General features: G+C 39.7%; 1 long non-coding RNA gene across 1 annotated transcript in view; it reads left to right on the top strand.

The window, feature by feature from the left end:
• Nucleotides 1-4,003, top strand: part of LOC120441717 — an 89,102-nt gene extending 85,099 nt beyond the window's left edge. Inside the window, exons 5-6 of the long non-coding RNA XR_005614223.1 lie at nt 3,315-3,358; nt 3,482-4,003. This is a non-coding gene — a long non-coding RNA (uncharacterized LOC120441717). The remainder of the gene's footprint in view (nt 1-3,314; nt 3,359-3,481) is intronic.
• The last annotated feature ends 13,245 nt before the right edge of the window (nt 4,004-17,248 follow it).

Below are 17,248 nucleotides of genomic sequence, written 5' to 3'. Positions count from 1 at the left end.
TGGGAATCCAGAGTACCCGGAGAGAACATGCAGACTCCACACAGAAAGGCCGCGGCCAGGTGATGGAGTCAGACTCAGGACCTTCTTACTGTGAGGCGAAACAAGGCCTTATAATTTTAAGTCATTGTTTTCTTTTGAGATACACTTTTGTCAGTACTCATATAATGTATATACACAGGAATGTATTCTCATCACTGCCCTAGAGCGTTACCAGTGTTTTGAATAAATGATCTGTTCAAAGATCAAGGTGTGCTTCCAAATGCAAAGGAATAACAGCACAAAGCAGATCCAGACATGAGGATGCCCAACACTGAAAGGATATTTTGGAAAATGAGGTCACGTTGTGTCGCATAATAACAACAACAACTAGCAGACAAATAGGAACTTTTCAACATTAAAATCCATACTACGTGTGGAAGAGAGCCTCCCTAAAGAATAAGTGTTTCTCAGTTAACATAAGTCAGATGATAGGGAGGAAGAAACTGGGGCCACTTCATGAGACGTATCAGAGAGACATCAAGGAATCCTGCCGGGTCTACAAAAGGTCATGAAGGTGATCAACATCATAAATAAAGGTCATTGGTATAAAGGGCAGAACATAGTCTCTTATCATAGCAGTAGAAGACCAGGTCCTGAACACAATTAAAAAATCATTTTAGGAATATTAAAAAGAATATTGTTAAAATTTGGTTTAAATGTAAACACCTATCTACCCTGCACTGATTTGTTGCAGCCAACATGATTTTTTCTCATATTAAGTTGGTGATAAATAGAGCAACCAATCACACTAACAGGACCTTTGTTTCATTTAGACATCTTTGTAAGGATGTGATGGTGCTTGCATTTATGCTGCGACCCTCAGCCTGGTGAAGCTATAAAGGCTGTTTGCTATGACCAGTTTAGTCTAATGAAAGGACAAGTAATCAGCTGCCTCGCAGTATAAATATAAAAAGCACATAAGCCACTTTGCGGCAAATTAAGGAAGAAACTGTAACTTTTGTTGTGCGCAGCTCTATACTGCAAACTTAAACAAACTGTGAGAAAGTCAAATATTTGAAGAGAGAGCGTCCCTTCTGAGGAGAATTAACTACAAAGCTCCAAGTTAACAGAGTCATTATTAATATTCGGGAACGCTTTATCAGGATTCCCCCTCCTACGCACTGTGCTCACTGATATCATATTATGCTGCAAGTTGTTATGCTTCAACATTCACCAGTTAGATGATCAGACAAAGTGTTGGATAAGGACAAAATGGAAAACATAACAATACTAGCCCAACCAGAACTTATGTTCTATACACTAGCTACAGAGGCAGTTAAATTTATAAGTATTTGCTTAATGATCATTTTTGTAATTTTGCCTTAAAGTAAAAATACCAAAAGTATTGCATTAACTTCTTTAGTAATGATGACCAGTTCATACACAATGGTATGTAAACATGTTTGCCCAATTCCTGATTTGTCACACTTGTGTGGGGATCAAAGTTAATTGGAAAGAAACTTAATTCTAAATATAAAGATTATTTTTAAAACTTGCACTTAAATATTTTTCAGTGAATATTGGCTAAAGTCCAGAACCCATGGCCATTATCATATGCTGTGTCTCTCCCTTGAGATGCTCTACCTTTCACGTACACCTTCAGCTGCCTTCAGTCTTGTCTTAACTACATCCAGTTTATTTGCATTGAGAAACTCTTGGGTTGCTTTTGGTTCATTACCAAGTTCCACTATGAAGTGCTGTCTGATCAGTTTGCACTTGGTTGTACTTGACTGGGGCTCTTTGCTGCATTAATGCCGTTGTGGTACTGCAGAGGTTTTATGTATTTTTGTGTCAGGTGGCTTCCTCTTGACCTGAGGAGCCACTTGAGAAACTGGGATGATTGGGAATGGCCGCAGCTAAAATCTACTCTAATCAGTATTAATTTTATCTCTTTATAGACCGTTAACTCTGTAGATTCTCTATGGGATTCAGGCAAGTTGACTGACCAGTCAAGCACACTAAACATATAGTCAGAAACACATTGGCAGCCTCCTTATCCTGCTGGAAAAGGTGATCAAAATCTCTATAAAGCCTGATTGAAGAAGATAAAAGCATTAAGTGCTCTAAAGTCTCCTGACAGGTTTGACTTTGGACTTGATCGAAGACAGTGGAGTAACAACTGACGCGAGATGGCATTCCCCACCAAATCATCACAGACTGCAGCCACTTTAAACACCTTGAATTCTGTGCCTCTCCACCCTTCCTCCAGACTCAAGGAACTCAATTTCCAGTGAAATTTCTTCTGACATAAAGACTATATACCACTGAGAAACAGCCCAGTTATTTTTTCCAGTTGGAGACATTTCTAAACAACTGGTTATTCCAGAATCATCAGTTCAAGCAAATGTACGTACAAGTTTCCAAAAGTTGAATCTGTTCATCTGGACGTAGCATTTTGTAAAGAAGTCACTTGGATGAGTTTTCAGCTGACTTGTTCAGTCAGCTGAGACTGAAGAAGTCACTTGGGTGAGTGACGAAACGTTTCTCCCACAAAACGCTACATCCAGATGAACAGATTCAACTTTTGGAGATTTACTTTCCTGGATGATTGAGAATGCATCAAGACGTACGTACAAGTTGTCTTGATGCATCCTCAATCATCCAGGTAAGAAAATCCCTAAAGGTTGACTGAAGAAGTCCCTTGGATGAGTGACGAAATGTTTCTCTCACTGAAAACGCTACGTCCAGATAAACAGAATCAACCTTTTGGGGTATGTACAAGTTCATTCATATCTATCACTACTTATCTAAGAGTGACAACTTGGCAGAGAGGATATTGGTTAGGATATTCAAGAACAGCCCAAGAACTACTAATTTGCCAACACAGAATACAGATAAATCAAATACCTTCTGGATGCTTCAACAGAACACTGACCCCAAACACATATTAAAACTGGTTTTGATAAAGCAAGCTGACATTAAGCTTCTGAAATGGCATTCCCAAAGCCCAGACCAAAACCCTTTTAAACACTTGTGGATTTATGTTTAAACCTGGGTCTGTGCCAGAAACCAGCTAATTTCAATGAACTCTACTAGGTCTGCCAAAGAACAGTAGTCCAACATCCAGCCACAATTATGCCATAAAATTGTTGATATTGGTGGTTACCAATAATCTTCTGGCGTCATCAAGCTGCAATCTCATAACTTGCAATTTACTTTAATAGTTCAAAGAAATCAATAAAAGTCCAAATTACCATGTCATTCATGCCCATGATTAGTTCTTGTAAATGTCTGACTACTAATCTGTAGCTTCTTCTTCCTTTTTTGGTTTATAGGGATATTTCCTGCATCATTTGGATAATGACTTTTTGATGATGTGGTAGGTACGGTTTCCCCTCATCATTCCATGAATTAACAGCTTCTGTGTTGCATAGCTGATCCTTTCTGTACTCCTTAAAAGTCATTTGTCATGGTCCGGGTGAGTGCCTGTATTTTTCCATAGAGTCGGTGGTTCCACCTCTGGGAGGAGCCACCGTATTCCTGCATGCTGTCCACACCAAGCCTCTCAGCAGCTGCTCAGCCACAGCTCTTGTTCACTCTACTCACCTGCCTGCTTCCCTGCCTCAACATTTGGATACCTTGGATCACCACTGCTTGGATTCACCTCCGCTCACCCTGACCACCTACCCCTCCACCCCATTATTCCACCTGCAGCAATGACCCTGAATCTACCCGTCCTGTCTGTCTACCCCTTTGCCCCCACGTCACTAAGTTTTCTAGTTTCACTGCTTCATAGTATTTAGTTGTGCTTCACGTTACTTCATAGTTCTTGGTTATATTCTAGTTCACAGTACATCATTGACTTTTCAAGTGTTTCCCCGCAGTTTGTAAATAAGCATTGTTATCACGTTTATCAGTGCCTCCATCTTTGTCTGCGTTTGAGTCCGTTTGCCTAATTTGGCCTTTCGGCCATGACGTTTTCTTTCTGTTCCAGAGCTTGTCTTGACTTCCACGGATAATCTGATATCGTCATGTTGGTGTTGTTCCCAGATCGTCATCAAAATATTGTTCCAGGTTCAACATTGCAAGTGACCAGTCACATTGTTGTGACGTTATTCTTTTGCGCACCAAGCCATTCCTGCATTTATGAAATTCCAATGTTGAAAGGACAATATCACTTCTGCTTACCGTTTATTAAAGGGTTAGGGTTAGGGTCAGGTTCCGTTGATCAGCGGACAGAGGCGGTTTCTCGCAGCGTAAGTACAGTTTTTTGTTTTACGGCGGTTTTTCCCGAAGTCGCAAAGGTATGACGTCACAACATTCTGATTGGTCACTTGCAATGTTCATCCTGGAACAACATTTAATATGATGGTCTGGGAACAACACCAACACGACGATATCAGATCGTGCTGACTTCCACACGCCACAATTATGGTGTAATTTAAGGTCACGAATATAAGAAAAACATATACAGTATGAAAATGATTAAAGGCTATCAAATCTATGCTCAGCTTGAAGTGAAAATAAATAGTTGCTTGATACATCATGCATGCAGGTGCACACCTCTTTTAGATACAAGATTAATGTGTTCCTGACTTCTGCAGTTTTAACATGTGCCAACATCTGTGTTGCAAATCCCTCTCGACTCGGTATTTGGCTGCACTAGGCTAAAATCAATGCTTTTATATTGCCAGTTGTGTTGTGAAGAAGCTATGTGTTTAGTTGTGTTTATTTTGTCTTCAGAGGCTGAGTTTGAGTAAAGCATAAACATTGTGTCAGTGTCTTGCCTTTAAAGGTCATCCTGCAGAGATGGCGTGCAGGCAACTCTTACATCTATAACAATCTATAGTGATATTGTAGAGAAAATCTATTTTTCTCTTTTTTCTGCTATTAAATTAGTGTTCTAAGGGAAAAAAATCACAGAAATAATTTTAGAAGCTCACAGCGGACAATTAATTGTTTACGTCTTCTGGTCAAGTAGAGGACATTCCCTAGAATGTCATAGGAAGATATTACAACACTTTCTTTGCTTATCTGACTTTTTCTCTCCCAGAAAAGGTTTAGACCATTTGGATAACCACAGCACAAAAGCATCAGACTATCCATATAACAGATTATTAACTAGATGGCAAAAGATGAAAATTTTTTATAAGGACTCCTCTCTGCAACTGAACCGAGGGAGCAAAAATAAATGGGGCAATAACAATAGTGGAAAGGCCGAAGGCATCATGGTTTACACCGGAGACTTTAATCAGCTACTGGCAATGTGTACTTTATTAACAACTTGACAGTATCTTGTTGGACCCCCTTAAGGGGTCATTTTGCCTTCAAAACTGATTAAATTTTTCATGACATAAAAGATTTGTTAGAGATTTTGTTGTGTGGGAAAATTCAAGTAGATCAGCACTTTCTGCAAAACTTCAACCAGCCCATCTAGAACCAAGGAACCAGGCCAAGTCATGTCTAAATGCATTGAGTTTGTATTGAAGGTAAGGACCCTGCAATGTAAGAGAGAAAACACCAACAATAAGGACATAATATGGAAAAAGAGCCTTTTAACAGGAAGAGAACTCCAGCAGAAGCAGGCTCAGAGATGGGTAGCCATGACTCAGCAGTGGGGAGTGGAAAGATGCAAGTGGAATAGAAATACTCAGTCTATCATAGGAAGCACCTCAGCAGCCTGAGCAGCATCTCTGGGCTTGTTCAAAATCACTACCCTTTCAGCTTGTTCGTGGCCAAAAGTGGCCACCAACAGATTAGGTCTGTAATTTTTATTATTTTTATGTTTTTTTGCCATTTTTTCTGCATAAAGCTTTTAACTAACTTCAGTTCTTTTCATAAATATAAAATAGTTATTACTTTTTTAAATTTTTAACCCTTTAAACACCAGTTTGTTTGTCCACTGCACTAGCTGGAAGACAACCTCAAATCTCGCAATTTTATATAATTGCATTGCTACTGAAATTTCTTGTATTATTAATAGTAGAGTCTGGGGCATGTAATTGATTCACATCAACACTGATTATAATGCATTGTTATTTTTGTGCAGGGAGAGCAAAAACATAAAAACTCCCTCTCAGCTTGTTCGTGGCCAAAAATGGCCACCCCTTGTTTACGTTTACAAAATGCTATAAAATTCATATATATTAAGAAAAAATTCCACTTTTTTTGACTTGAATGTTTAGATTAGCATCAGTGCTGTTCATGAAAATCTAAATTTAATTCAAATTCAGAATTTTAACCCTTTAAATACCAGTTAGATCACATAATCCTAGGAACTCATAAATGGAAAAAATCATAAAACCCTGATTTTTTTCCAAAATGGCCCAAAATGGCCACCCCCCGTTTACGTTTACAAAATGCTATAAAATTCATATATATTAAGAAAAATTTCCACTTTTTTTGACTTGATTTTTTAGATTAGCGTCAGTGCTGTTCATGAAGACCAAAATTTCAATCAAATCCATAATTTTAAACCTTTAAATACCAGTTAAATCACATAATTTTAATGATTTACATAGGGATAAAAGCATAAAATCCCCATTTTTTTCTAAATAATACATGCAAAATGATTTATTTTCTAACCATGATGGAGGTTAGATGCATAGCAATAATTAAAAGTATCAATGAGGTTTATGCATCTTTGTTTTTTTGTGCAGTGACAGAAAAACAAAAAAACTCCCTCTCAGCTTGTTCGTGGCCAAAAATGGCCACCCCCTGTTTATGTTTACAAAATGCTATAAAATTAATATATATTAAAACATTTTTCTACTTTCATTGACTTGATTTTTTAAATTAGCACCAGTCCTAGTCGTGAAAACCAAAATATAATTCAAATTCAGATATTATACCCTTTGAATACCAGTCAGATTACGTATTATTACTACGCTTATGGGGGAAAATAGTAATAAAGTTAACTTTTTTTAGCATATGAATGATGAAACCTAATATTTCTTTTTATCATCATTGCAGGTCAGTAACAGTAACAATGATTTATTTTTACTTTTTCTTTAGGGGAGGGGTGAATGAATGGCCAAAAAGAAAATCACAAATGGTGTGTCCAGAAAGGCAATTTAATGACCAAATAACCACTGAAATGACAAGTAAAATGATCAAAATTTATATACCAGTGTGTGCTTCTGTGTGCATCCTCATTAGCAGCAAGATGTACTAACCACAGTAGAGTGGTTTTGTAGGCACACTTTCTACACCCGGTGCAAGGGGCTGCTGTTCCAATCCTGGAGGTGCGCCTTTTGCACCTTCTTCTCATTTTGTTGGTGGGGTTTGGGTCACACTCTGGTTCAGACTACTGTATCTTGAGATCAATGGCAGAAGTGGCTGAGAATTAAGGAGAAGGGTGTCTTGCAGTTGTTGAGGTCACCAGCATGTGTCCCAGCTCTCCCAGGATCATTCTTCATTTGTAGGTTGTAGAGGACTCCCCCAATTCAGTGAAGTTGTTTCCGGCAGGACAAAGGCATCGTATCCCAAGACATCCAGGAGATTGGAGAAAAGAGCCAGCAGCTATCAGTTAGTTTTCCTTCTACAACTCGAGGTGCCAACATCCTCTCTAAGTTATCCAAGCTGTATTTGTGCCTATTGTGTCCAGGATTGCTTCTTGCTTTCACGCGTCCTGTACTCCCCATCACTGACTGCTGGTTCCCTGTGTGTTTCTGTCAAAAGAAGCACATTCCTCCATTGCTTTGGCATGTGGGATGTCGCCGTGGTAGTTTTGGTGAAGCCAAAGACAGACAACAAAATCTTCCTCTGTTACAACTGGAGGAGCTGGGGAGGAAGCTCTGGGTTGTTTCCCCTGTGCCAGTTTTCATCTGAGGAGTTCCTCTGCCAAGGTGACCGAAGGAAAGACGTTGTCCTCGGAGCTCCTCCGTCAGTTGGAGTCTGAACCCCATGCCATTTGTTACTTCCTGAGAACTTCCAGTGTTGTCATCCAACATGCTATGTATTGCTTTATTCTGGTTTAGGCTCACATCTCCACTTCATCTATAATCCTCCAATCCTCACACCTTCGCCTCCTGTGCAGGTTTGTAAGGGTGCACAGCAGCTAAAAGATCTCCTTTGTTATAAAAAAGTCAAAAGTAGATCTCAGGCTGCTAATGCAGGGAACTGCATACAGGGTGAGCCCTGGTTTGATACCAGTGGGTACTGGATTGTAGAGCAGTCTCTCTTCAGTGGTGGGACCCACATGGTTTTCCTTTCATGAGGGATCCACTCAGTCACCGGCTCCTCTGTCTCAGAAAATGCTCCTATGTTCTTTTCCATCAGCTGCTCAGCCTCCACCTCCATGCCCCCCAACCCCAATCCTCCCCCAAAGAAGAGGATTCAGGCACTGGCTAGTACTCATCATCAGTGGTGATGCAGTCAGCCTCTTTGGAGATTGGCCCCTCATCTTCTGGAGAGGAGGTTTCTTCATCTTGGGCAGATGTCTTTTCTTCAAGGGCAGAGGACTGCTTGCTGTCCTTGCTCTCTGACCAGATCATATACACAGTGCTTGAAGAAGTGATGACCTTCTTGCCATATTGCCAGAATAAATGATCTGGAAGCTGTTAGGCTTACAGCAGCTTTAGGCTTGCTTTAGGCTTGCCTTGCTTTAGGCCAGGGGTCTGCAACCTTTTACACCCAAAGAGCCATTTGGACCCGGTTTCCACGCAAAAGAAAACACTGGGAGCCGCAAATACTTTTTGACATCTAAAATGAAGATAACACACTGTATATATTGTTTTTTATCTTTGTGTGAACAACTAAGGTTGTGTTGCTTATGAAATCCATGAAGTGCTACAGAGAAAATTAAATTATATTTATGTAATCAACACATTTTGAACTCGGGAAATACAACAAAAGGAAAGACACCCAGCTGAACTAAAATGATCCATGTAGCAAACAAAAACTGTTGTCAGCCGCCACCCTTATATCGCCTTTGGGCTGTTGGAGCCTTGACCTGACTCTTAAAAAATAATTGGAAAAAAGCACTATGCTGCTGAAAAATTGAAAATAGATATTTGCAAAATTCTGCCTAAATATGTATTTTACCTGGTTAATGCGTGCGGCGGGGCGTGGTTTGCAGCGACGCTGCAGGGGAGGCGGACGCACCTGACACCCGCAATCACGCCTCGCTACCTTAACGTCTGTGCTATCTGTGCTGTTGTGTTGTTGGTGGTGTATGTCGGGCTGTGAGCTGAAAAGCTACAGCCGGCTGTATGCGTACAGCAACCGTGTGTGAAAAGTGCTCAATAAAGAGATGCTGAAAAGCATGCTCATGGAAACATCGTCGGGTCTGCCGTGATTTGTTTACAATGGGACTTCTGCTCCTGAACCTCTGCGCACAGAGTCCGCAAATCGGGGCTATACGAAGTCAGTTTACTCACGGTGTTTGTTTTTAACATAGTTCACGGTGGAGAACAGCTGCTGACATAATGTGGATCCGAAGATCCATAATTGGCCTACCTGGGGTTGAAAGTCTCGATAAATGCTGCGGCGTTTCAAGGGTACACCGGCTTCATGAGTGTGACTCTTTTATTTTGAGCGATGAAAAATAATAGAATATAATTTTATTTTTATATTTCAATATCACAATAATCTTCCAATTTAGAACTACAAGTTAAAAAGAACTAACATAAATAAAATACACTTCAGCTAAATACTTCTAATTTATTTGCCCAAACCACGCGGAGCCGCAGTATAAGGACTAAAGAGCCGCATGCGGCTCCGGAGCCGCGGGTTGCCGACCCCTGCTTTAGGCTTAAAGCAGTAGCTCTGTCTGCACCTGCATAAACTCCAGGACACGTTTACAAACAGTGTTTGTTGTTGTTTGCGCTGCAGCTACAGCTGCAGTTTTGAACTCTGCAAAATGTCCTGTGATTGGGGTTTTTTTGTTTTTGTTTTTGTTTCTAGAGTTAATATTTTGGGTATGGTATCTTTTTATGAAAAATACAAGAGTAAAAGTGCTTTTAACATGTGCTTCAAAGCTAAGTTTGACTGGGAACCTCAAAGCTCAATAGCCTGCATCCACAGAAATTCACTACAGCCTATGTAATGTTTGATGCGTCATTATTTATTCCAGTCTATCTTGCAAACACATGTTTGTGCTGCAATGTCATGCACAAACACAAACTATTAGATCCTTAAGATCAAACCTATGTCAAAATTGTTTCATTATTTTGGTCCATTGGAGTGTGGTAAGCCATCAAAGGCCGCTACTAGAAACTCGGAATATTACATGAAATTGCTTGCTTGGCCAAAAATGGGTAAATGATGTAATTTGGTAAAAAACATTAAAAACTACAATTTTCATGTGTTGAGTTTAGAATGAAAGCAATTTTACCTAAATCGACTTCCGGTTTGGCGATGAGTGAGTGAGGTAGACACGGCAGTAGCTCCGCTTAATTTCGATCTTAAAACTCCAAATAGACTGTAATTATACGCAGTAACTGAAGGTAACTTAAACTACTATCTGATAAAGTGGCTGGGTGTCTACAGGCCAGCTGAAAATGCCCAAAAAAGTTTAGCCAAAGTTGGACATGCCGGACGGGGAAGGCCCAAGTGAAGCCTCCGGCCACAGTAAAGACACCAGCGGAACCATCACGAGCACAGACAATACAGTGTTGGGGGCTATTGCGGCACTCCGCTCTGAACTGGCAGGTGTTAATGAGAATGACAAAGCCATAACAACGCTAAGGAACGAGATAGAGTCACATGGCCATACGCTGCAAGAGCTAGCTGATACAGCTAGCGGCTCATCCGATGCAATACGGGAGTTGGAGAACAAAGTTGAGACGCTCCGTGGGCAAGTGACATCGCTTTCTGAAAAATGCCTCGACCTCGAGGGACGTTCGAAGCATCAGAACCTAAGAGTGGTAGGGGTGAAAGAAGGCATGATGTTACACGTTGCGCTCACACTTGGTTTTAAGGGCTGGTAGTTAGACACCCTTTAACTTGTTTTTGAACAACTGTATTGTTTTGTTTAATAGTGACGATAATGTACCTTCTGATCCTTTTTTGGGGGGATATCTGGTCTATGCTTAATGTCTTTACGGAGCTACACAGAGCACTTGTTATGTCGGAGGTTGCGACAGAGGATGGTTAGAAGTACGCATGGTCTTGTTGAGAGGATGGCAGGTTCCCCTCCCTGCTATGACCTAGGTGTGTGTGTGTGTGTGTGTGTTTTGTTTGTTTGTTTGTTTTCTTTTTTTATTATTTCTGCTGTGTTTACTTGTATTTCCATGGGTGGGGTTGTTGGGCGGGAAGGTGCTATCGGTAGAAAATGTTCTAGTCAATACGGGACAATACACATAAATCACTAACAGTATGGCCTCAATAGATGGTGATGGAAATAATGGGATGAACAGGAGAGGGCTGGTAACTTTTTGCTCTTGGAACGTGAATGGCATCAGTGAACCAATAAAACGTGGTAAGGTGTTGGCATACCTAAAATCATTGAAATCAGATGTTATTTTCTTGCAGGAGACACATCTTAAAAATGATGCACATTGCAGGATTAGAGCTAAGTGGATAGGGCAGGTCTATCACTCAAGGTTTTCCGCAAAGGCAAGGGGTACAGAACTAATTATTCGTAAAAATGTGCCATTCAAACATAAATCTACCCTGGCAGATAAGGAGGGGAGATATATCATGGTGGTAGGAGAAATTCAGTCTATACCAATCACATTGCTGAATGTCTATGGCCCGAACAGGGATGACCCAGAGTTCTTTAGAAAAACGTTTAGCTTGATCCCGGATATTTCAACTACAAATTTGATACTTGGGGGAGACTTTAATTTAGTTTTAGATACCTATCTGGACAGGTCGTCAGCTCAGAGAATTGCGCCATCGAATGCTTCTAGGTTTCTGAAATCGTTTATTGATAATTTGGGTCTTGTGGATGTTTGGAGAACCTTGAATGCAACCGGAAGAGAATATCCCTTTCACTCTGGGGTTCATAATACATACTCCCGTATAGACTACTTTCTATTAGATAGTAAACTGTTACATGGAGTCCAAAGTAGTAAATATAATAATATCCTTATATCAGATCATAGCCCAGTGTCTATTTCACTAAATTTACTTGAATCAGGTGGTAATTATAAACACTGGCGATTAGACCCTCAACTTCTTACGAGGAAAACATTCTGCAATTATCTGGAAGAGCAGATCAAGTTGTTTTTTGAGATGAATGACAAAGACGATGTATCACCTCTTTTATTGTGGGAGACGTTTAAAGCATATGTTAGGGGCTGTGTAATTTCTTTTCAGTCATCTGAGAAAAAACGTAATAACATGGAACGCATACAGTTGGAGGTTCAAATACAAAAATTGGACTCTGAGAATGCCAGACAACCGTCTGTACAGCTACATAGTAAAATATCAGCTCTGAAGTATAAACTCAATAACTTGCTCTCAGATAAAATTTCCAGGGCCTTCATGTATGTTAAGCAGACCTATTTTGAATTTGGTGATAAGCCACATAAATTACTGGCCAGGCATCTAAGGAAGAGAGAAAGTGATAGGGCCATTCATGCAATCAGGTCAGACTCGGGGTTGTTGACTAATTCTTATAAGGATATTAATACTGCTTTTAGACAGTTTTATGAACAGTTATATACATCTCAGTGTAATGCACCTCCGGAAATTATGCAGGATTTTCTAAGCAAATGTAACTTGCCTACATTGGCACAAAAGGACAGGACACTTCTAGATGCAGACTTAACATGTCCAGAATTGATTAGTACCATACGCTCCCTGAAAAATGGGAAGAGTCCAGGACCTGATGGTTTATGTAATGAGTTTTATAAAAAGTTTAGCAGTTTACTAACCCCATATTTGCTAAAAATGTTTAATATGGCCTTGGAAGATGGTGCACTCCCTCAGACCCTGAATGAAGCAACTGTGACTATCATTCCAAAGAAAGGAAAGGACCCAGAATTGGTGAGTTCTTACCGACCAATCTCTTTATTGAACACAGATCAGAAAATACTGGCCAAATCTTTACCCAGGAGACTTAGTTCTCACATAGGTAAACTGGTTCACCCAGATCAAACAGGGTTTATCCCAGCAAGACATGCATCTCATAACCTGAGACGTCTTTTTGACATTATTTATTCCTCTAGGGATCCAGATAAAGACCTAGTGATATTGAGCCTTGATGCAGAAAAGGCCTTTGACTGTGTCGAATGGTCATATCTATATGCAGTATTAAGTAAGTTCGGAGTTGGACCTATAAATTTGTTTCCTGGATTCAATTGTTATATAGTAATCCGTGTGCCAGAATACTCACAAACAATACCCTTTCCGAACCATTTAAGCTATTTCGTGGCACAAGACAAGGTTGTGCGCTGAGCCCTTTATTGTTTGCCCTCGCATTAGAGCCGTTGACGGAAACAATTCGGAAACATAAAGAAATACATGGCTACAATACAGGATACACCTCCAATAAGATCTCACTGTACGCCGATGATATTCTGCTGTTTGTGACCAGACCATTAGACTCAATCCCTAAGGTGCTAGTAACAATAGATTTATTTAGCTCTTTTTCAGGTTACAAAGTAAATTGGGGGAAGAGCGAACTGATGCCAATTAAATGCAGTAATCTTGATTTACTAAATCGTCTTCCCTTTAGAATAACGTCAGAAAAATTTTCATATCTTGGAATTGAAGTTACTAAGTCATACAAGTCATTATATGAAGCTAATTTTGTGAGAATTGTGGATACATTTAAAAACGAGGTTGAATTTTGGAAATCACTCCCACTTTCCATGATAGGTAGGGTGAATGCGATCAAAATGATTTGTCTTCCCCAACTCTTATTTCTGTTTCAAAATATCCCAGTGTATCTAAAAGCTACATTTTTTCAAAAATTGGATTCAGTCCTTCTCCCTTTTATCTGGAATTATAAGAGCCACAGGATAAAAAAGGCCCACCCTTGTAAAGAGAAAATACATGGTGGCCTAGCTTTACCAGACTTTAAAAATTACTACTTCGCAGCTAATATGCAATATATAACTTATTGGCTAGATGATACAGTTATAATGGGAAGTTGGTTGGACATGGAGCGAGAAGACTGTATGCCTTATTCTCTTGGTGCAATTGCATTGTCTCCCGTTCGTTTTAAAAAGACGTACTACAATTGTAATCCAGTTATTCACAATACAATTCAAATCTGGAGACAGATCGTGAAGAGTATAGACTCAGTGCATTCTCGCTTTCGACACCTATTACAGCTAATCCTGCATTTAAACCCTTAGTTTTAGATGGGACATTTGATCGCTGGAAGGAAATGGGGTTGCGAAATGTGGGACACCTGTATTTTCAGGGCTCTTTTGCTTCATTTCAACAGCTTAAGGAGAAGTACAACTTATTAGCCTGTGATTTTTTTTAGATACCTTCAAATAAGGAGCCATGTAAGGTCTCAACTACAACAATTTGAGTCTGCAACTCCAGGTAAGCTTGACCAATGCCTGGTGGATTGTATAACAGAAAAGCATACTGTTGCTTTTATATATGAGATATTACAGTCACTCTGGCAGAAGGATACAGGTAAAATAAAATCAGCTTGGGAAAAGGAATTAGGGTCAGAAATTCATAATGATATGTGGACTAAAGGGCTACGTTATGTTAATTCCTGCTCTATCGACGCCCGACATAGGTTAATTCAGTTTAAAATTTTGCACAGATTGCACTACTCGAAGACAAGATTACATCGGATATTTCCTGAAACGTCACCCATCTGTGATAAATGTCAATGTGCAGAAGCTGATCTGCTTCACAGTTTTGTAATGTGTATCAAATTATAAAGTTTTTGGGCGTCAGTTTTTTTCTTTTTTTTCCAAACTTTTTGATGTGCAGTTAGACCCTGACCCCATTTTGATTCTTATTGGACTATCCGGACAATCTAAAAAACTTAAGAGCACACAGATTTCCCTCCTGTCCTATGGCCTTATGTGTGCAAAGAGACTGATTCCCCTCCTATGGAAGGGAGAAGAAGTGCCCTCCTTGAAAGTCTGGATTTCAGTACTGACAGATACTCTTCATCTGGAAGGATCCGCTACATTATAAACGACAAACTGGAGGACTTCGATCAGATTTGGAGGCCGCTCATTGAGCACCTGGAAACTATGAACAAATGAGAGCTTTTATGTGGACTTCACCATTGCTTAAAATAAGCTGATAGCACTCTGGGATAAGGGAAGGGTGTAGGGAGGAGGTTTGTTTGTTTGTTTGTTTGTTTGTTTTGTTGTTGTTTTTTTTGACTGCCCTTTTTGGTACTTTCCAATGTCTTGGTTGTGTGTTTTGTTTTGTTTTTTCCTGTTTTTGTTGTTTTGGTTTGTTTTCGGGGTTTTTTGTTTTTTTTTTGTTCGCTTTGTTTTTCCCCTTTTCTTGATGATAAAACTTTAAAAAGGAAGCAATGTCAGTCTATGGGACAATTTGTGATTGTTATTTGTGCTTCACAATAAAAATATTTGAAGAGCAATTTTACCTAAATCGCATGATATATTACTGTCAATAAAGAGGAATCAAAAACGGTGGTTATAATGGGTTTCAGTTGGCCAAAAATGGCCACGATAGAGCCAAGAGGAACAATTTGGTGTATAGTGAATATTATTGATATTATTAAGGAGCTGATGTTGAAAATTAAAAAATCTGAAAAAAATACACACCTTTGGGAAGTTTCATTCCATTTGCATTAACAGAACGAAAATGGTTGAAAAAAGAAAAGTGAAGTGGCCACAAATGGCCAGGATAGAGCCCAGAGGGCTAAGAGATAGGCATGGATTAGCTGACCATGCCCTAACTATAGGTGTTATCAAAAAGAAAGGTTTTAAACCTAATCTTAAATTTGGAGGACATGACTGTTGCCTCAATCCAACTGGTTCCACAGCAGAGGGAGCTGATGGTTGAAGGTGTCTCAAATAACACTATCCTTTTGCTTTCATATTTGTTCTAGCCAAAAGGGTCTTAATTAGAATAGCTACACAAGATCAATGTAGTCTCTGATGAGGTTGTGCAGTAAGATAGAATAGAATAGCCCTTTATTGTCATTGTACATGTACAACAAAATTATGACACCAAAGATGTGACAGAACAGGGCATTACACAGTCATGTCTTCTAGACTGAAACGTTCATCTTAATATAAGGTTATAATCTTGGAGTCTCCACCCTGCATCAGTGTTGTTTGACCTGTGCATGTGAAGGCACGTGTTGAATTTTGCATGTAGATGCTGCACATCAGATGCAGCGTTCATATACACTCAGTGTCCTACACCAAAAATCATGCTTCTAAAATGCTGTTTTGGAAAGAAGGATTTTTGTATTCATTCATTCTTTGTGTGGCTTGTACATTTGTCACTGTCCACGCCCTCTCTTGCAGTCATTTTTAAGCGAGGTTGTATGTTATGATTAGACTGTAATCACACTGGCAGGGAATTCATTATGGCCTCTCAAGTAAACAGTTGTTACTTCAGAATCCAATTAACTAAAGCAAACACACTGCGCCCGTTACCATCAGCATGCTGTCTCTGCTCAGTCCACACTCTGAGAAATAATGTGCGCTCCACATGGAGGAGGCTAAAAAGAGCAGTGTGTGACAAGCACTTCAGCACCAATCACATGGGCTGACTCTGCTTTGATGTTTATGCTGCATGCGTGCAAAAGCCTCCATGCGGAGAGAGATACAAGGGAGGGAGTTAAGGATGAGTTTATTTGGCAATCATCCCATTTACTCATAAACACTAACAATTTTTTCGGCTTTGGTTCCTCTGAGATGAGTCTCATGTTGCTCTCTGGGAGTTCATTTGAAGTAAGATTTGATTTTAGAATTGACTGTGCAGTCGGAATAAACAAAACATTCGCAAAGGTCATCCTGCTGTAACATTTCCTGGTGTGACTGTACACCAGGTAACCCTAGGGGGTGCCACAAATAATAACAATAATAATCGTATAAGATCAAGGTCCGTAAATGTCTCTTACTATACTCACAGAATGTATATTTGGTAATAATTTTTTCATTTTCCTGTTTTAGTATAATAATTATTTTTAAATAGTATTTTCTCGCTTATTTCACCTTGGAAGCGCAGAGGGGGAGCGGGTTTCTGCACAGTGGAGTAGTGGAGGCTTTAACTGGCTGTGGACTCAAACAGTTTTCTTACCATGTCTGGCAAAACCAGGGACATTCAGGCTGATTCCCGTGAATTCAGCACTGTGGAAATAAATGATGTTTTCAACTACAAGCGGACAAGTCAATTTTTTCAACTGCACAAGGAC

This window comes from Oreochromis aureus, linkage group 9 (assembly GCF_013358895.1).
Source record: "Oreochromis aureus strain Israel breed Guangdong linkage group 9, ZZ_aureus, whole genome shotgun sequence".
Lineage (NCBI taxonomy): Eukaryota > Metazoa > Chordata > Actinopteri > Cichliformes > Cichlidae > Oreochromis > Oreochromis aureus.
Note: the sequence above shows the minus strand (reverse complement) of the source record. Positions and strands in the feature narration are given on the sequence as shown.